Source organism: Chrysochloris asiatica, unplaced genomic scaffold, assembly GCF_000296735.1.
Source record: "Chrysochloris asiatica unplaced genomic scaffold, ChrAsi1.0 scaffold00018, whole genome shotgun sequence".
NCBI classification, from domain to species: Eukaryota; Metazoa; Chordata; class Mammalia; order Afrosoricida; family Chrysochloridae; genus Chrysochloris; species Chrysochloris asiatica.
Window position 1 is genome coordinate 2,130,610 of NW_006408536.1, and position 22,369 is coordinate 2,152,978.

General features: G+C 38.4%; 1 protein-coding gene and 1 pseudogene across 1 annotated transcript in view; both read right to left on the bottom strand.

The window, feature by feature from the left end:
* Positions 1-22,369, bottom strand: part of IL1RAPL1 (interleukin 1 receptor accessory protein-like 1) — a 1,809,453-nt gene that overhangs the window by 958,322 nt on the left and 828,762 nt on the right. The window lies entirely within an intron of this gene.
* LOC102822907 lies at positions 3,707-4,902 on the bottom strand (annotated as a pseudogene).

Below are 22,369 nucleotides of genomic sequence, written 5' to 3' on the forward strand. Positions count from 1 at the left end.
AAACAAGACATAGGTTGAAGTACATTAAGGAGAAAATTGAACTAGTAATTCTTATACACAACTACATATTTAATTTATGTCAGCTTGTACAGGGTTTCCCAAATTATTACATGAAAAAAAAATCACTTTAGCACATCAAGGAAAGAGATGATGTTATACACATTGATGTGTAAAATTTCCTATACCGTGTTTTAGATTACCAATTAGGAAAACATTTTGAAGTAATTTCGGTAATAAGTTGAAGTCACTTTATCTTTATTTCCTAAATATTTTCCTTATTTAACTGTTTGGCATTTGCTATCTCAAGTTATACGTATTTTCAAAAATAGCACTCAGCATTAATGAAGAAAATCAGGCCATCGGGGCCTTCTAATTATAACCAAAATGTTCTTTCATATTCATAGAAGATTTTGACTTGTTCTCTACTCTTTTCATTTTCTGAAATCCATTTTCACTACTATAATCCATAATTGCTATTAGAAATACATATTTTGATCTTCATTGTAATGAAAACAGATCTAAGTCTGATTCATATATTGCTTAATAATTGGAAAATGGTTAAATAACGGGGACTCTGATATAAAAAAAATTTTTTAAAGGTAACATACAGTGCTGTCAGTGTTAATGGGATGTAAACGAGATACTGTAACGGATTATTGCATTTCTGGGTCACAATATCCTCTCCATAATCGTTGAAGAATATTAATCAGGCAAAAGCTATCAAATGGTCTCAGCTTGATGTAAAAACATCTGTGAAAAGATTTTCTCCTTCTTTATAGTGTTCACTATTGCCAAATCCCTAGTTAAGCAAATGCAACTCTAGAGAAATGCATAGATTCCCATACATGTCTCTTATTTTCCTCTAATCATTTTAGATTCTAGTTGTGTATGTGTGTGTGCATATCATTAGATTATACAAGATAGAGAACGCAAAAAGAATGAAAGGGTATACAGAGTATGCCGTCTTCTTCCCAGTCCAATACCCCAGCCGAACGACTCTCCTTCTTAGAGGCCACCTCCTTAATCAATTTCAAGTATACACAGACCACAGATATTTTACAATGATCACAATGTAAGTGTGTGTGCATATTATTTCCTCCAGCAGGAAGTATACTATGAAGACATGTTCATATAATAATACCTTTTCAAAATCTCTCAACATTAATATATAGAGAATTGTTTCACCCTTTCTAATAATAAATGGCATCCATTTTAAGGGTGAATTATAATGTTCGTAATTAGTCCTCTTTTGGTGGGTATTTAAGTGATTATTTATCATGTGGCACTGTGGGCAAATGCATCAGTTGGCAGAGTAAGTTGAACTACAAGGTCAGTGGTTCAAGCTCACCAGCTGCTCCTTGGAAGCCCGATACAGGGATCTTATGGGTCAGAATTGACTCGATGGCACTTAACAACAACAACAACCTTATACAGGAGTTCTGGAAAGGTGCTATGGGCTAATGTGGCAGACTGCAAAGTCATTTGAACTGCAAGGTCAGTGTTTCAAGATCACCACCATCTCCTTGGAAACCCTATACTAGGTTGTTATTGGTCTGACTTAACTCAAAGGCACTTAACAACAACAGCAATATTATGCAATTTTAAAAAATGAATATGTGGACACATACACACAGATGAGTGCCAATTCACACATGAGCTGCAAGAAAAATGCAAGAACTGTAGAATCAAAATATATATGCCACCTTAGTTACTATATTGTTGTTGTTGTTGTTAAGTACTGTTGAAAAGATTCCAACTCATAGCAACCCTTTATAGGGTTTTCTGAGAAGTGGTTGGTGAGTTTAAACCACTGACCTTGAGGTTCAAACCGACCTTGCGATTCAGTACATCATCTTACCATGCCACACCAGGAGTCGTGAGTTAATAGACATGTTGACAAATGTCTCTAAATATGTTATTGTTGCTGCTGTGTTCTGAGAAGGTGGTTTCAACTCACAGTGACCCTGCCTATGATTTCCAAGGCATTAAATCTTTATTGGAGCAGAAATCCTCATCTTTCTCCTGAGTGGCAGCTGATGGATTCCATGTCCTGACCTTGCAGTTAGGAGTCCATTGTATACCCAATATGCTTCCAGTGTCTCTACATATGGTGGTGGCTGTGCGCCACACTATCACAGAATAACCCTCGGTAGGGTTTCTGAGACTGAATTATTTTTCAGGAGCAGAGCGCTTTCTCTTCCTGGCAGATTTGAAATGGAGGCTTAGCAGCTCAGCTTGTAGTCTACTAAGATATCAGGATTCAATTGCTGTTGTTTGTTGTTAAATGTCGTCCAGTCGGTTCCGACCAATAGCGACCCTGTATAGGGTTTCCGAGGAGTAGCTGGTGAGCTCTAACTGGTGACATTGCAGTTTGAACTGACTTTGGAGTCCAGCACATTAACTCACAGCACCAAACTACTATTCCATAGGTTTCTATATATTGTTGTTGTTAGGTGCCATCGAATCGGTACAAACTCATAGCAACCCTATGCACAACAGAATGAAACACTGCCTGATCCTGGGCCAAACTCACTATTGTTGCCACCCTTGAGCCAATTGATGCCGCCACTTTGCCAATCCATGTCGCAGGGGGTCCTCCCCTTCTTCTGTGACCCTCCACTTTACCAAACATGATATCCTTCTCCAGTGACTGGTCCCTCCTGATAATATGTCCATAGTGTGAGAGACGAAGTTTCGCCATCTTAGCCTCCAAGGAGCACTCTAGCTGCACTTCCTCCAAAATGGAGCTGTTGGTTCTTTTGGCAGCCCATGGCACTTTCACCACTCCCCTCCAACACCTTAACTCAAAAGCATCAATTCTTCTATGGTCTTCCTTATTCACTGTCCAGCTTTTGTATGCATATGAGGTTATTGAAAATACCATGGCTTGGGTCAGGCATACCTTAGTCCTCAAGCTGACATCTCTGCTCTTCAACAATTTAAAAAGGTCTTGTGAAGCAGATTTGCCTAAAGCAATAAGTTGTTTGATTTCTTGACTGCTGCTTCCATGACTGTTGATAGTTGATCCAAGAAGAATGAAGTCCTTGACAACTTCAATCTTTTCTCCATTGATAAGAATGTTGTTTATTGGTCCAGTGGTAAGGATTTTTGTTTTCTTTACATTAAGGTGCAATCCATACCGAACGCTATGTTCTTTGATCTTCAACAGTAAATATTTTAAGTCCTCTTCACTTACAGCAAGCAAGGTTGTATCATCTGCATATCGCAGGTTGTTAATGAGTCTTCCTCTGATCCTGATGCCATGTTTTTCTTCATATGATCCAGCTTCTTGGATTATTTGCTCAGCATACAAGTTGAAAAAGTATGGTAAAAGAGCATAACCTTGTCGCACACCTTTCTTAATTTTAAACCATTCAGTGTTCCCATGTTCTGTCTGAAAAACTGCCTCTTGTTCCATGCACAGGTTCCTCTTCGGCATAAGTAGTGGTTATTTGGTAATGATAGAATTTCTTTTAAGGCCTGTAGTTAGGTTTTAGTTCACCAATATGTCAAAAGAGACCAGGGCAAACTGGAGAAAACTCTTGTCTTTTCTCTTATTCATGACAAACATGTCTTTGATTCCCCCTTTGCTCAGACTCAGTCACTGTTGGAGTGAGGGGCATGGCCAGGTTCCAGAGCTGCCCTTAGCATCACCTGTTTTGCTAAGGCCTGGACGAGGTAAGTAAGAGAGCGGGTCGTGTCCTTCTCAGGCTATGCTCGGAACAATAACTGCAATGCCTAGGCCACCTCCAATGCAAGCTCATCCAACAGCATAGCATTTTCCACCTTGGCGCCTTAATTAAAAAACCAGGTGGAGATAATTGTTGATCTAGACCCTCCCAGTGGGTGTCCCAAAGCAAAGGCTCCTCCATTCACATTCATTTTACTTCGGCCAAGTTGCAAACTTTTCTCAACTGCTAAGTAAGGGGAACAAAAGCTTCATTCACCTCCACCAAATCCATGTCTTGAAGACTCAGCCTTGTTTTCTTCAGTGCCCAGCTGATAGCGGGAACAGGACCAATGCCCATGATTGAGGGGACACATCCAGACACAAAATAGCCCATCCACCCTTGCCAGTGGTGTGAACTTATGTTTTTTAAAGATATCTTCCCTAGTGGTGACTACCCCACCAGTACCATCAGACACCCCGGATGCATTAATTGCAGTGACAGTCCCTTCTTTCTTGAATACCTGAGGAAGTTTATTTAACTGCTCCAGGGTGACTTGGGGACCAGCATGTGAATCTGTTTGCATTGTCTGCTTCCTTTTCTTTGTCTTCACCTCAATTGGCGCCATCTCATTATTAAAGTAGCCAGCATCATTAGTGGCTTTCCACCTCTGCTGTGACTGTAGATCTTGTTTTTCACAGTCTTCTCTGCTTATTTTATGTTTTGCAGCAAGATTCTCTGCGGTGATTCCCATGAGGAGTTGGACACAATGATCTGTTAATCCTGCCCATAAAGAATCTTACAACTTGAGATCTGACCCAAACTTGGTTCCAAACCGCGCATTGCTGACACAGTAGGGGGCTTGGCTCATGCTTTCAGTTCCTCCACACAAGACAACTTCAGCATCTTTAACACAAATTTCCTGACTTCCACTCACATTGGACTGGAAACCGGAGCCACAGAGCCTATTGACAGTGAGAGCAGGGAGCTCTTTTGGAACTCCCACTCACAGACCAACATGCCTTGCCAGGTAGGCAGCATCAGAAGAAGTCTGCCTAACACTGCCTGCAATGACCCTGTCAATAGGCTCAGGAGAGACATTGCCTGCGGACAAGCCAGCCTTGGCAGTCATTTCTGTCAAGTCAGTGGCTGTGAAATCTTTCAGAAGGCCTCCATACACTCCTAAGGGCGTGCGCTTCGCAGCAATGATGAACACACCTTGGAGCAGAGCCATGGTGGCGGCTTGTTCTCAGGGTCTGGAGCTTCGCAGAGAGTCTCCTCTCAGCCAAGCAGAGGTCCGCCTGTTGCTTGATGGTCTTTTTGAATTGATTTGTAAGAGTGTTTTATATTGTCTTTTCTATTACCTGAATGGCATACAACTCTATTTATTTATATTTGTCTTTTTCGTGGTTGTTAATATTTTGGAGCAAATTTGAAGCATTGTAAACTGTTTCTCTACATCTGTACTATAAAAGTGCCTACAAAATCAAAGTACCTTCCACAATTAAGGGGGAAAGACTCAATAACCCCAGTGTGTTCAACACTAACCATTCCAAATATTGTTATTGTTATTGTTATTGCAAAGTGCCATGGAGTTGGTTCCAATTCATAGCAACCCAGTGTAGAGTTTTCAAAGAGCAACTGGTGGGCTTAAACCACTGACTTAGTGGTTGTTGGTGTTGGTGGTGGTGTGTCGAGTTCTGACTCATAGAGACCCTGCCTACTGTTTCCAGGGCTGTAAGTCTTTATAGGAGCAGAAATCCAAATCTTTCAATCCACAGAGTGGCTGATAATTTTCAAACTGCTGACCTTGAGATTTGCAGCCCAACTGGTAACCAGCAGTCCATTTCTTATCCTACAGTGCCATACAGGATGTCCAAGATTCTAAATGCCACAATCAAATATATTCATGGTGTCACTTGTTTCCTTGTATTTTTAATCTCATGATGACATTTATCCCCCCAAATATCTGTTTTCCCTTCCATGATATATATAGATTCAGTGCAAAAGATGACATTGTAAATCATTCCTTCTTATTGTACAAAGAAAATTCGTTTTGCTTTCGCCCAATGATTTCACTTTGTAATACGCTTATTTTCTCACCCCTATTTATCCTGTTTTGTATTTTCCTCTTGGTTCTTTATTTCCTTTTCCTATTTTGTTTTGTTTTTTCCCCCAGTATGGTACTGTAATACTTTTGGTGTCTCCTTGATACCGCCCTGGGACCAAGTTTGTATAGTATCATTTGTAGACTAATCCTTGAAATAATTGTATTCTATTGAATTGGTTTTCTTTTTTCCCCTTGTAGTCAATAGAACTAAACTAAGGAAATTAATAAACACACCTTTGTATTATTTCATAAGCTTTTTACCACACATAATCATATGATCCACGTAAAGCAAGGAGTACTGCCTGGTAGCCTAGAGGTTAGAAGTCAGACTGGTAACCTTAAGGTGAGCAGGGCAAAACTACCAGCTGTTCCTAGGAACAAAGATGAGGCTTTCTGCTCCCAGAAATATTTACAGCCTCCAAAACCCTATACAGGGTCGCTATGAGTTGGAACCGTCTCCAAGGCGCACAACCACCACCACATAAAACAAAATGAATGAACCCAGCTGAGGTATGAATACATAGCTGACTGTTAACTGGCTCTTTCCAGTTTAACCTAAAGGTAATACTATTTTTTATACATGTTTGGGATAGGGGTCCTTTTTCATATTTCATCCTAAACAGCCAGTCAAACAAAATTGTTGTTGTTGTTAAGTGACGTAAAGTCTGATCCAACTCATAATGACCCTGCATAGGATTTCTGAGGAACAGCTGGTGGGTTCCAACTGCTGACCTTGTGGTTCACAGTCCAACACCAGGAGTCCTTAAACTAAATTGTTGTCATTGTGATGTGAAGAGCCACCCATAGCAGCCTTGTATAGGGTTTCCGAGGAGCAGCTGGTGAGCTCGAACCACCAACCTTACAATTCAATCTACTTATTACTCCACAGCGCCACACCAGGACTCTAAACTAAATTGGTCTTGTTGTTGTTAAGTGCCATTGAGTCGATTCTGACCATTAGAGACCCTGTATAGGGTTTCCGAGGAGCAGCTGATGAGCTTGAACCGCCAACCTTGCAGTTCAAACAGCTTTGTAGTCTGGCGTATTAACCCACAGTGCCACACCAGGAATTAGATTTATGTAAATTCTGTGCATTATATAATGAGTGCACATACATACATACATACATACATACATGCCTATAGCCTAATTTTCCCCATTCCTCAGATCAAACTTTGAGAGTTCTCAAACTCTAGAAACAGGTCTTGTTGTTGTTGTTGTTGCTGTTCTTAAGTGCCTTCGAGTCGGTTCCGACCCATAGCGACCCTGTACAGGGTTTCCGAGGCTGTAAATCTTTGTGGGAGCAGAAGGCCTCATCTTTCTCCCGTGGAGCAGCTGGTAGTTTCGAACTGCTGACCTTGCAGTTCGCAGCCCAATTCGTAACCACTATGCTACCAGGTCTAGAGATCAAAATAATCGAGGTCTAAGAAGGAGGGACTACAAATCTTATCTCATTGTATTCCTTGTGGTTCCAAAGACAAACCAACAACACAAAAGACAAAAGAAATAAAATAATACCCAAAGGGCTGTGATGATTTCATTTCTCACTTGAAAGGATGTGTACTCTCTGATCAGTTGGCAATCCAGACAGAAACATTTTTTTTTTTTTACAGAAAATTGAGAGTAGCAACAGGAGGCAGAAGAAATAAAAATGGAAGTAAATTAAGGAAACAGAAAAAAGATTCTGTAAAAAGCATTCATAACAGACACACTGACTGTTAAGGAAAACTGGGGGTGGTCACCAAGTCTCAAGTTCTCTCATCAGCTGCCCGAACAGCATGGTGGTAGTCATTTGAAAGTATGTACAGAAGGTTGGTGAGAAACAACTGCAACCAGGGCTGAGATGCGGTGTGTTTCATTACTTTGGCAGCTGAAAACATAAGACATTTCTCTGGTATATGGGAACTCAGTCAGAGAGCAGCTAAAGCCGAGGTTGGAAAGACCCTGAGAAGATGTAATTAACCACTTCACTTGCATTTGACTCAGTTATTCTTGAGGAATTCTGTGCCAGTCCATATGCTTTAAAAAATGAAAACGACATTAGGGAATTTCATTTTCTACGATGACACCAAAATGCTAAAGTATCACACCAATGAATATTGAAAAATAATGTGAAGAATCACCAACATAGAAAAGGGAACGTATATTTGAAAGAGTCAATAAATTATGACAGGAAATACATGTTTGAAGAATTCCATAGGGGCTAACGTGTACTTATATTGTATTTTGATTGTTGGTGAGCACTGCCAGGTACGGTCTCACTGCTAAAGTGGACATTGCAGTACTCACAGTGATTGTTGATACTTGCCATGCAATCAGGTGTCCACTGTAGACTTACACTCTATATGGCTTCCTGGGCTGCAAACTAATGGTAGCAGATCACTAGTCCTTTCGAACAAAGAGTCCCTGAGTGGGCTTGCAGCACTAACTAATCTTTTGGCAAGTAGTTTGATCATTCGAACCACCTCTGTTATCAGAATGCTCAGGACATTTGTATAGAGGCTGGATAGGTGAAAGTTCATTGCTTGCATAGATGTCGTGAATGGAAACACATATACCATGATACAAAAACATGAATGCAATTGCATTTCAAATGCAAAATAATCATTTCTTTAACAGTTTTGCCAATGTGTTCGTTTGGTGTTCAGCCTTGACTTCTGTAATTTTATGCCAGTTTCTGACGTGAACAGAATGTTCTTGATTTACTATTTCCATGTAAAGGAAACCTTCTTATTAAATTTAAATATCTCAAGAAACAATGTTTTTCTTCTTATTATTACACTTCATCTTCTTCTTCCTCCTCCTCTTCTTCTTGATCTTCTTCTAGATACTTTGTGTCATAGGTTTTGTGGATCTAAAAGACAGTATGTAAATTGCTTTCGAATTTATTTCACTTTGTCAAAGATTCATCAGACAGATCCTCGCGATGTCATGTTTCAGTGCAAAGCCATTCTTGCATTGGTTTCTATGGTAGCCAATTGCAAAGATTTTAATGCAGCTGGTGCTGTGGTTCAATGTGCTGGACTGTAAGGTTTGTTTGAACCACAACGCCAGTGGTTCAAATCCACCAGCCACTCCTCAGGAACCCTATACAGGATCGTTATGAGTAAGAACTGACTTGATGGCACTTAGCAACAACAACCGCAATCAATTTTATCTCCCAGTGTTGACTACAATAATCAGTGTCAGGGTGACTGTATTTATCTTGACAAGTTTCTATCTAAATACAATGCATACAGAGTTGCAACTGTAAGCTGTGAGTCACCACAGCACCAGAAACAAATAAATTGTTGGGATGTACATGGCATTACACAATGTTTACATTTGTGTGTATGAGAGCAAGAGAGACTGAGAGCTGTTTCATAATGCAACATCCTCTAATAGGCAGAGCTAACATTATTTCTAATATCCAGAGTGGCATTCAATAACTTTTAAACACTGAAACCACATTATTTGTGAAAAGAAAGGGACTCAGTCCAGTTGGAAAAAGAGTGAGGGAATCAGAGCATCCTCCAAACCCTAAGGGAAGGGATCTTTAGAGATAGACTGGAAACAATAGTGGATGAACATGAAATAATTTAGAAGAGCAGCAGAAGAGGAAAAAAAAAATCGTTACTTTTGTAATTCCGATCATGCAATTAGAAAGCTAGTTGCACATCTCTATGTCTGTACACTCAGAGTACTAAAATACTTGACAATATACTGGTCTGAAATTGAAAGTACAGGCAGCGTATTAGAAAAAAGATTGGAGATGACCTCCAGCATTTTTCCTGGGGAGATGATGAAAACTCCAAATCTGTGTAGGATTTGGGCAAAAAGAAGCCAGAAGGGATTCTGGCCCAGCATTTAGATGTCCCAGCCTCACAGCTGGCCCTTTCCTTGGGACTAGATTATTAAATTCATAGCAAAGTACGAGAAATAACATGGAGTTTTCACTGACACGGACCAAGTTTTAATGTCAGCTCTGCCACTCATTTTGGGTTTCTGGGTAAATTGCTTGCCTGTTCAAGAGTCACTTTTGTCATCTATAAAAGAGAGACATATGACTTGCCTTAAATGACTGATGTGACAATTAAATGAAGTCATACAGGCAAGGCAAGTAGCACAAATGGAGCCCATATTAAATATATACTAATACCTATTGTTAATGCTATGTATTACATTTTGACATATGCCAGTTTAGCACTGGTGCTAACATATTGAATTAGATTATGCTTTGTAGTCCCAATAAGAGCTGGTCCAGTTCACATTAAGCATACCATGATTGACTCTATGTAGATGTTCAATCACTACATGGAAAAATGTCAAATAACTGAATGAGTCTCAACTTAGAGGGCAAAGTTGTATACATAAGTTAGAGAGCAAAATGATAAAGAGGATTATCTCACATGACAGTGAAAATGAAATGACTGTAGTTCCAACTTGGTTGAAATTGCACTGATACCCATTTCTAAAAGGGTGAACTTGGGCATTATTAAAATTCATGGCTGATGTTGAACACCATCAATATTTAACCAAAAACCTCTTGTGTATTGTGTCACAGCATAAAACTCAAGTATATACTGTTGAATACATTGAAGCAGAAATAAATAAGTGCAGTCTTCATCTTGACTCAGAATGAATGAGCTGGGTAAAGTCGGGAGAATCATGAAGTTTCTCTGTTTCTATGTCCTCATCACTTAACGATGAGTGTTGTTGTGGTGGTTAAGTGCCATCCAGTCTGTTCCAACACATTTATTGTTGTTGTTGTTGTTATATGCCATTGAGTCGGTACCGACTCATAGCAACCCTATGCACAACAGAACAAAACACTGCCCGATCCTGGACCAACCTCACTATTGTTGCCACGATTGAGCCTATTGATGCTGCCACTTTGCCAATCCATTTCGCTGGGTGGCTTCCTCTTCTTCTCTCACCCTCCACCTTACCAAACATGATATCCTTCTCCAGTGACTGATCCCTCCTGACAATACGTCCGAAGTATAAGAGACAAAGTTTGTCCATCCTGGCCTTCAAGGAGCACTGTAGTTGCACTTCTTCCAACACAGATCTATTGGTTCTTTTGGAAGCCCACAGCACTTTTAATATTCACCTCCAACACCATAACTCAAAAGCATCAATTCTCCTATGGTATTCCTTATTCACTGTCCAGCATTTACTTGCATATGAGGTTATTGAAAATATCATGGCTTAGGTCAGGTGCACCTTTAGTCCTTAAGCTGGCATCTTTGCTCTTCAATGCTTTAAAAAGGTCTTGTGCAGCAGATTTTCCTAATGCAAAATGTCATTTGATTTCTTGACTGCTGCTTCCATGAGTGTTGATAGTTAATCCAAGAAGAATGAAGTCTTTGATCTTCATCAGTAAATATTTTAAGTCTTCTTCACTTTCAGAAAGAAAGGTTGTATCATCTGCTTATCATAGGTTGTTGATCAGTCTTCCTCTAATTCTGATGCCACACTTTTCTTCATGTAACCCATCTTCTCAGATTATTTGTTCAGCATACAGGTTAAATAAGTATGGTGAAAGAATACAACCCTGTCACACACCTTTCTTAATTTTAACCCATTCAGTGTTCCCATGTTCTGTTTGAACAACTGCCTTTTAGTCTATGTACAGATTCCTTATGAGCACAATTAAGTGTTCCGGAATACTCAGACTTCATAATGTTCCAACTCATAGCAACTTTATAAAAGGTTTCCCAAGGAGCAGCTGGTGAGTTTGAACAGCCAATCTTGTGGTCCTGTGCTTATATCTGTAAGAGTACCATGCTCTGATTTTTACTTCATCTTGTGGAATCAGTCATCTTTTATTGAGAGTTCACCTTCAATTACATAAAAGAAGTCAGTTGGAACAAAATCTTAGCTTTTATTAGAGAATTTCATTTTGCTGTCAACTTTTTACAATCAAAGCAATTCCACATACTATAAGGGAGAACCATAGTAAAATATCCTAGTACTTTTTCTTTTTTATGCCCCTTCCCATTTGCCATTGTCATTAGAATTGAACAAAGAAAGCAGTAAACTGGCTAAACATGTGCAAAAGAGCTCTTTGTAACTCTCAGGAGATCTGTGAATTCTGTTTCCAACATCTTTATTTGAAAGATCTTTGTCATACCACTTCTAGTTGCTCTATTTCCTCTTTCCTCCCGCGCCTCCCCAGTCCCCTGCTTTCTCTCAAGTAATGTAAAGCAAGTGGTGGTCTTCCAAGACTGGGGCTACACAAAATATCACAGAAGCTTTGAATGATATAGGACTTCGATGATAATTCCACTTATACTAATTTTATAATAAGGAAAATGAGGGAAAACTAAGTCTTTGACTTGTTCAAAATGACACAGATAATAAGAGATAGATGTAGGACTAGTAATCAGGACTCTGGTACACTCATCCAACAATTTTCCACATGGAATCACAGTGAAGAAATTACGCAGATCAACCCAAATGGGTTCTCAAAGATCATCTATAATCTTAGTCAATGTCTTTATACAATATGTTCATCTTAAGAATATAGCCCTGTATTTATGTGTCCTTTGGTACCCTACATTCACAAGAATAATGAAAACTAAAATAAATTTTATTCAATGTTTAAATCTTCCATCCTACAATCAACATTTCATATGAAATTCATTCTATACAACAACGTCAAGAAAATTCTGGATGTGACCGGGGAACACTGGCTCCTGATTTAGGAAATGATCATTGAAAATGCATTTTGGCAGAAAGCAAATAAACAGTTTTCACCAAGGAATGTAAGCCAAAAAGACATAAGAATCGCTTAATGTTTCATAGGGTGTTTGGAAATGTTGGCAATTTTCTGCATTCATTCTCTGTAGTATTTGAAGTTATTTTCTGGAATTTTCTGTATATGTAAATGTCACAGATCACTACTTTTGGTTGAGGAAAATTTCATGATCTTGTACTCTATTTCAGAAGTTATGTGTGTATTTATTTGTAATCGCAGCTTCTAGTTCACAAATGGATTCAAAATGCACACTGTGCTATCAGGTTGATTTCATTTCATCCTAAAGGAAAACAGCTAATGCCATAATTGAGAAAATAAAATGATCTAATCTATTAGTGAATGCTTAATTTCATGGGCATACATTTGTAAAATATGTCTATTTATATTCCCATAAAGAATCATATGCTGGGAAGACTAACGCCTCCCCATAACCCATCTCAAACATATCCATTCCCAGAACTTGTGAATATGTTTGGTTCCATGGAAAGGGGACTAAACGTTGCAAATGGAATTAATATTGCTAATCAGTTGACCTTAAAATAAGAAGATAATCCTGGATTATCCAGGTTGTTGCTGTTTATGTTATTAAGTGCCATCGAGTTAGTTCAAACTCATAATGACTCGGTACAGGGTTTCAAAGTGGTGGCTGTTGGGTTTGAACTTCAGACCGTCCAATTATCAGTCCAGTGCTAATCCTACATGAGGATCACAGATAATGCAGATGGGCTGATTTCATCATAAAATCAAAGAAAAACAAATTCTTCCTGGAGTCAATTGCAACTCTAATACAAGCCTATTAAACAGAAGAAAACTACTCCATAGAGTTTCCAAGAAAAAATTTGTACATGAACAAATAGCTTCCTCTGATTCTCACATAGTTGCTGATGGGCTTGAACCTCCGAACTTGTGGTTAGCAGCTCAATGCTCAACCCAGGACTCTTTATATCACCACCAGAGTTGTTAAAAGTGGAAGAAAGAGGCAGGAGATGAAGTACAGAGGAAGACGTGACTATGGAAGAAGATTGAATAGTAAGAGAGAGGGAGGGGATGGTTTGGAGATGGAGGAGGAAGTCATGAGCTAAGGAATGTGATCAGAGTCTAGGATGGAAAGGACATGGAAATGGATGTGCCCATAGAGATTCAAGAAAGAAATACAATCCTCCTGACACATTGGTATTAGCCAGCTGTATTGGAATCCTGTTGCTTTTTAATCTCCAAATTTGTAAAATAATGAATTTGTGTAATTTATGTTACAGCAGCAATTGTTGTTAGGAGCCATTGAGTAAGTTCCATATCATAGTGACCCTATGCCTGGTCCTGCATCAACCTCACAATTATAGTTATATTTAAGTATGGTGAAAGAATATAGCCCTGGTACACACCTACACTAGTTCTAAACTATTGAGTATCCTCTTATTCTCTTCAAAAGACTGCCTCTTGGTCTATGTACAAGTTTCTCAGAAGCACAATCAAGTGTTCTGGAATATCCATTCTTCGCATAATATCCATACTTGTCATGATCCACAGAGTGAAATGTCTTTGCATATTCAATAAAGCACAAGTAACCATCTTTCTGTTAGTCTCTGCTTTCTGCTTTGTTTCTTTAAAAATAAAGCTTGAGACTGATTAACAGAAAATTTATTATGGTGTGATTGTCAACAAGTGTTTTTGTAAAAAAACGATTACACTTTATAGTAATATAGTATAAGTAGTATAACTTAGCAATAGAAATTTTCTATCACCTAAAACAGGACTCATGACAAAGAACATAACTATTGCATAGTCTGGAGCAAATATTAGACTAACATAAATTCAGCATAGATAAATGCAACTGAGTCAGATTATACAATTGCAACACAAAACATGTAGAGAAATGCTTTAGCCTCAGTGTTCCCAGTTTCCTTCTTTTGCAAGGCATATTTGGTATATAAAAATTTCAAAGGTCATCATCATTTTGAATGAAAACTTTGTAAAATATAGAGAAATATCAAAATCCTTTCTCAGTTCACCACTGGCAACACTAATTAATTAGATATTAAGAGGGCATTGATAATAAAAACTGAGGTACTAATTTCTGGTTTTGCAAATGAAGTTCTAAGCCATATCCTAGAGTCTTATTGACTCTAATACTGATGAGAATCGCATCTGCCTCTGACATCGGCAACATGTGGCTCTCCAGATTACATCTGCCCACATCTACCCCCTGTGGTTGTCAATATGCCTATCAACATGTCTAGTGTTTAATACAGTTTCGTAACGAACAATTGTATCACTGAAAACATCACTAAAATGATGTGTCTACTGTCCCAAACATAATAGATGGCCAAATTGTGTCTAGGTGAGGCATATTGGCTAGCAAGTGTTGGAAAGAAGTTAGGAGCACACAAACCAGGTGAGAGGCTGTTATGTTGGATGAGGAGTGATTTATACCTGATGGAGTAAATAGTTGGGCACGAGCACACAAAAAGGAATTACATAATGTGAAGTGGCGGGAAAGCAGATTTGTACAATGATAAAAAGCATATCAATATAATTCTAAGCTACAGGACTATTGAGCCCAAATGATGATAATAAGTGATGAAGGCAGAATAAATACAAAGTTTGGAAACATGTTTAAGATAGTAAAAATATTGTATGAACTAAAACTGTCAACCCAAACCATTTATACAATACTCACTGCATGGTGTACAGGGAGTATTTAGATACCCACTTAATCTACCTTTGCCCACATATGAGAAAACATTAACAGTGAGGGGAAAAGGGCCATTTAGAAATTTTGTAATCATCATTCAGCTTGAGAAGAACAGAGGCAGGTGTGTCGGTCTTTCTGCAATCCTCTTGAGCAATAGGAAACTACTATGCTGAAAATTCACAGCTTGCTGCCAAACCAGCGCGCTGTGCTTTAGCCCTGCTTTCCATTTTCAATAATGAAGGCTCCATATCATAGCCATTGACTTCATTCAGCTGCTCCCATATTGCTTCTCCACAGTCTACATTTCTATTGTGCCAATACACAGAGAAATGAATTATTATATTCTTTTGCTGTCTGTCTTTGAAACTTGCAATCAAATTATTCTGGGCCTCTCCACACACCTCTTCTCTCTCCACACTCTTGTTATCTTGACTGCTCGAGCCCCCTTCACTGTTTCTCCACTGCTAGTTTAGACACACTGAGCCCGATGTGATCTAGGGAAGGTGTATTCTCTATGAAGCAGGGTAACCAGTCGAACACACATTACTTGCACAATGAAATCAGAGGTGATACTCATAAACATGGTATATGGAAGCAGACAATAAGGGCTGAGAATAAGCAGTACTTGTCCATTCTTACTATTTGGAAACAATTTCAAGTGGATTAAACGCAATTCAAATTCAAACATAGCTTACTAAAGTGTTGTATTAATGGATTACTTTTTGAGAGTGTGCCATGTTCGAAGTACAGAGCAAGACATCCTGTTTTATAACTGCAAGCAAACTCGAGAGCCACTGTGACAAGTCTTGATCTTAGATCAAGGCTTCCAACATTTCATAGCTAAGAATACGGAATGTGCAGCAGTTTAATGACCGACTGTTGTATCTAATTAATACCCTGTTCCCATTAGCAGAACCTAAAGTGTCTGCAAACCTATATCCTAAGTGCAATAGGAATGAATACTTTTCTGTAAAATTGGCAGAACTCTAGCTGGTCGGGCTACTGCTGGTTTATTAAATAAGCAGCGATTCTAAATTAGGTTATGCTGGTTTTGACAGTTTCTGCAAACTGACATTTTCATTTGCTCAGTTTCTTGGAACAACCCATCATGCAGATATATTACTTGTTGAAACCTCATAAAATCCCTGTTTTTCTCTGGGCTGTGAACATGAATTTCTAATGAACTTGGCTCTAGGTGAAAGGCAAATTCTCACCCACTATTACAAAGGTTGGTTTTATTTTACTGCATATCAATTTTATAATATCAATGCAATAGAGATGTCCTGATTCCTAATGTTGAATATATAAATACTGCAACTGTGACAATGAACCTGAAAAACAATTAAGGAAAAAGAATAAATATCCAGGAGTGTTTAATTTTTGCTGCCAAGTTTATCTTTTTGATTCAAGTCAGTGATGGCTAGCACAGAATACAGTCAACCTAAACTAAACAGAATAGAGCTCAGTCTCCTTGCAAACAATTTCACAGTGTGGTCTGTCCCCCACAATTTGACATATAACTGTAGTGATACTTAGCAAATCCTTGTTCGGTACTCACAGAAACTGTAGTCATTTACTCTTAATTCTGCAAGTCGAATGGTGCTTGAATTAGTTAAAGAGTCAGACTACAGCCACAAGTGAGGCTTTAGTCTTCTGATTATTTCTCCATGTGTTAGCATGTCTTCATACAGAAGGATGGTTTATGGGAGTATTGTGATTACTAGCCGATGACTCGGTTCTGACATAGAGAAAGCCTGTACAGGGTTTGCTAGGCTTTCCGGGAGCAGAAAGCTTCATCTTCCTCTTGAGGAGTGGCTGTTGGGCTCAAACCACTAACCTGTGCTTTGTACTCCAATGCTTATCCTACACAGTCACCATGCTCGATTTACTACGATAGCATGACCCATATAGTTAAAAATGCGTAAAGTATGTCTTTGATACAGAACACTAGAAACATTATCTGACCAGTATTTCGATGGATGTGACCGGCTATTTGGTGTTGCTTAAACACAGCAATTTTGTTTTTCTTAAGTACCATTGAGTTAGAGACAACTGATATCGACTCTATGTACAACAGAACAAATGCTGCCCTGTCCTGAAGCAACACCACAATCGTAGCTACATTTGAGTCCATCGCTGCAGCCACTGTGCACAGTCATCTCATTAGGAATTTTCCTCTTTTTCTTTGATCCTCCACTGTATCAAACATGATAACCTGCTGCAAGGACTGGTCTCCCTGAAAATATGTCTGAAGTCTAAGAGATGAAATTTGGCTCTCCTGGCTTCCAGGGAGCATTCTAGATGTACTTCATCCCAAAGAGATTGGTTTGATCTATTTGTCCTTTTGGCAGTCCATATTACTTTTAATATTCTCTTCCAATACCACAGCTCAAATGTTTCAATTCTTCTATGGTCTTCCTTATTCACTGTCCAACTTTCGCATGCATATGAGGTTATTGAAAATACCAAGGGTTGGATCAGCTTTGCATTTCAACACTTTACAGAGGGCTTATATGCCGCAGATTTGTCTAATGAAATATGGAGTTTGATTTTTTGACTACTGCTTTCAGAAGGGTTGAAAGTTGACCCGAGCAAAACGAAGTCTTTGACAATTTCAATCTCTTCTCCATCTATCAGGATGTAATTTATTGGTCCAGTGGTCAGGAATGTTTCTTTTTTTTTTCTTTTTTTACGTCAAGGAGCAACCCATACCGAAGTCTGTGGTCCTTGATCTTCATTAAAAGTATTTTAAGTCCTCTTCACATTCAGCAAGCAAGGGACTGCCATCTGCATATCACAAGTTGTTAGTGAGTCTTCCTCCAATTCTGATGCCATGTGTTTCCTTATATACTCCAACTTGTCAGATTATTTACTCAGTATATAGATTGAATAAGTATGGTGAAAAAATACAATTGTGGCGTACATTTTACCAAATTTAAAACCATTCAGTGTTCCCTTATTTTGATCAAACAACTGCCTCCTGGTCTACGTACAAGTTCCTCTTGAGTACAATTAAGTGTTCTGGAATACTCATTCTCCACAATGCTGTTCATAGTTTGTCATGATCCACACAATCTAAAATGTTTGCGTAGTCAATAAAACAATAATAAACATCTTTCTGGTATTCTCTGTTTTCAACCAAGATCCATCTGACCTCAGCAGTTATAGATCCAATGTTTCACATTCTCTTCTGAATCCAACTGAAACGTCTGGAAATTCTCTGCCAATGTATGTTTGCAGCTGTTATTCAATTATCTGTTGCAAAACTTTGCTTTCATGCATTCTGTTGGGTCACCCCTCTGGAATGAGTACAAATATGGATCTCTTCCAGTCGGTTGGCCAGGTAGTTGTCTTCCAAATGTCTTATGCATAGATGAGTGAGTGCCTCCAGTGCTTCCGCTGTTTGTTGAAACATTTCAATTTGTATTTCATCAATTCTTAGTGCCTTCTTCTTTGCCAATGCCTTCAGTGCACCTTTGACTTCTTCATTGGCTCTGGATCATTTATGTGCTACCTCTTGAAATGGTTGAACGCTGACCTTTTTTTTTTTTTTGGTACAGTGATTGCATATTCCTTCCATATGTGGAATTCCCTCTGTTTATTACTTCCATCTTCTTACGATGCTTTCTGCAACATTTGATATTTTGTCCATTGCTATTGTTCAGTGTCATCAAGTCGGTTTTAACTCATAGCCACCCTGTATAGGGTTTCTGAGGCGCGACTGGTGAGCTTGAAGTGCAAATCTTGAAATCCAGCACATTAACCCATAGAATCCTTCTATATTGAAGTCCAGTCTTGAATTTTTTATTCAGGGCCCTCAGCTTGAGCTGTGTGTGTTCTTCCCATTCGGTTTTCTAACTCCAGGTGTTTGCACATTTGTATATAGTAGTTGACTTTGTCTTCTCAAGCTGCCTTTTGAAATTTTATTTTCAGCTCTTTCACCTCATCATTTCATCCATTTGCTTTAACATCTCTATGCTGGAGAGCAAGTTTCAGAGTCTCTTCTGACAATCATTTTGGTCTTTTCCTTCTTTCTTGTCTAAAAAGACAAGACCTTTTCATTTCTTCCTGATGTTGTCCTTGATGACCTCAACTCTTCTGGTCTTCAGTCTTTAGTGTCTAATGCATCTAATCTGATTTTGTGATGATCTCTAAGTACAGGAGGATATGTTCAAGGTCATATTTTGGCTCTTGTGGACATTTAAAATTTTTCTTCAGCTTCAACCTGAACTTGTATATGACCAATTGATGGTCAGTTCCACAGTCTGCCTCTGGCCTTGTTTTGGCTCATGATTTGGAGCTTTTATACCATCTCTTCCACATATGTGGTCAATTTGATTTCTGTGTATTCTTTCTGGTGAGGTCAACATATATAGGTGTATTTTATGTTATTTAAAAAAGGGTTTTGCAATGAAGAAGTCATTGGTCTTGCAAATTTCTGTCATGTATCTCCAGCATCATTTCTATTCCCAAAGCCATATTGTCCACCTACTGATGCTTCCTCTATTTTTTCCAATATTTGCATTATAATCACCAGGGATTATCAATACATCTTGATTTCATGTTTGACAAATTTTAGACTAAAGACATTGGTGGAATTCTTCAATTTCATCTACACTGGCTTTTGTGGTCATTGTGTAAATTTGAATAATAGTTGTATTAGCTGGACTTCATTGTATGCGTATGGATATTATTGTATCACAGTGTTGTAATTCAAGATATATCTTGATATGTTCTTTCTGATGATGAATTTGATGAAATTCCACCTCAATATGTCATTCCTGACATAGTAAACCATGTGATTTTCAGATTGAGAATGGCCAATACCAGTTCATTTCTGCTCACTAGTGCCTAGGATATTGATGTCTATGTGTTCCATTTCATTTCTGACAATTTCCAATTTTACTAGATTCATACTTCATGCATTACATTTTCTGAGTATTAATGGATGTTTATAGCTGTTTCTCTTCATTTTCAGTTTTGCCCCATCAGCAAATGAAGTCTTTTATGTCATGAGCGTCATCATCGTTAACTCTACTTTGAAAAGGCAGCTCTTCCCCAGTCGCATTTTGAATGCCTTCCAACCTCAGGCGCACATCTTCTGCCACTGTATCTGACAATATTGTGGTGCTCTTCACCATGTTTCAATAGTCAATATTCTGATGCTGACAGTGTTCCACTGCTATTCATAGGGTTTTCGGTGACTAACTATACAGAAGTAGTCCATGTTTCCTTTTTCGTAGTCTGTGTTTGTCTGGAAGCTCAACTGAAACCTATCCAAAGTTTATGCTGCTGCTGGTATTTACAATTTCCAAGGCATAGCTTCCCGAATCACAGCAACATGCAAGGCACCCCAGTACAACAAACCGACAGACGGTTGGTGTAAACACAGCAATAGAGTGCAGAAATCTTGCCGCTCAACATTATGTTTAATGAGGCATTGGGGATGATTCACCAATTGCCATTCAAATGGAAGCTTGTGTAATAGCAACTGGCTCTATAACATAGATCATTCATACCTCTGAGTGGGAAGAGAGTGCCAAATTCAACATTAACAGTTCATTAAATCATAGTCTCCCGAGGACATGTGCTTCCTTATGCTATGGCATTTGGGAACCATTAATTAAATGGGTGTTACAAAAAAATCTCTATCTTTGCCTTTTTATGAATTACATCTATGAGCTATTCAATGTCAAGGAATAGGACATATCTTATAGAATTATGAAAGTAGCTTTTTAAATTGTTTTCATTATATATATTTCTCTTATGTAATTTGTTAATTCTCTCACTAACATGGAATGCTGCTGTAATGATGTAGGATAAGCACTGGAATACAAGATTGGTTTGAACCACAAGGCTGGTGGTAACACGATACAGGGTCACTATGAGTCAGAACCAACTCGACGGCACTTAACAGCGGTAACAGCAACGTCACTAAAATGCTCACACATATGTATAACTCACACAAATGACACGTCTTTGACATGCTGTTTTTTTGTATATTTAACAGCATTGAAAATATCTTTGTATTTGCAAAACTCTGTTATTTTTTTAAAAAAAAAAAAAAAAAATTAAGTTCATTTACCTTAATAAAGAAGGAAATGATAAATTAAAATTGATAAGGGATTAAAAAAAAGTACGACAAGGGAAGAGATTTAAAAGAAAGTTTGGACGGAAGTAAGCATACAATGTTTCCTGTAGCAACTAAATTAAAGAGGAAAACCTGGTCAAATGTAAAACGAAAAAACAAAACAAAGTTAATTTCAAGAGTTGCACAACTATCTTAAATACTAATATGACAAAATATTTACGACAGGTCTTCACAAAGACATATTTTATAATATTATGAAAAACATTCTCACATCATCATGATAGCTGTTGTTAAGTGCCATAGAGTCGATCTTGACTCATAACAACGCCGCATAGTGTTTCTAAGGAGCAGCTGGTAGCTTTGAACTGCTGACCTTGTAGTTCACAGTTCAGTGCTGATCCTTCAGCGCTACACTCAATCATCACTTTTAATTGTTGCTCTTTATGGTAAATTCATATAGGAATGGAGTCAAGACAGATTCATGAGGTATATATTCAACTGAGCCTTATTTCACGGATAACCAAACAGAGGCTTTGAAAAAAACTTCCTCCTGCTCAGCTTTTATATAGCCCAGAAGGGGTAGAAGTTGCCACTGAGCAGCATCTATACATCCTTTCTGCCTTATGATACAAAGACAGAGGACACAGGAAGGAATATCTGCTTCATGTGGGTGGAGGACAGGAAAGAAAGATAAGCTAGCATCATACTTAGCATTTATTGATCTGCAGCATAGGCTAGACATGTTATGTGAAATCCATTTTCTTATTTTATCCTCAAAACAGTCTTGAGTGCCATGAATCATTCCTGTTTTATAAATCAGGAAACCAAGGCTCAGTGAGGTGACGCAGTGCCCAGAGGTCACAAAGTTAGGGAGTTGAAGAGTTGGAATTTGAATTCAAGGATTTTTGTTTCCCAAAGCCATATGATTAAGCACTATATTATGCTTTAGTGTCCTATTCTTCTATCAGGAGGATAGTTCGCTGTAGGTAAAGAAGAGCCATGAAAGGTTTCCTTTTCGAACAGGAGGATGGATGTTATCCATTCATTCATTCAATTTGTTCCTCAG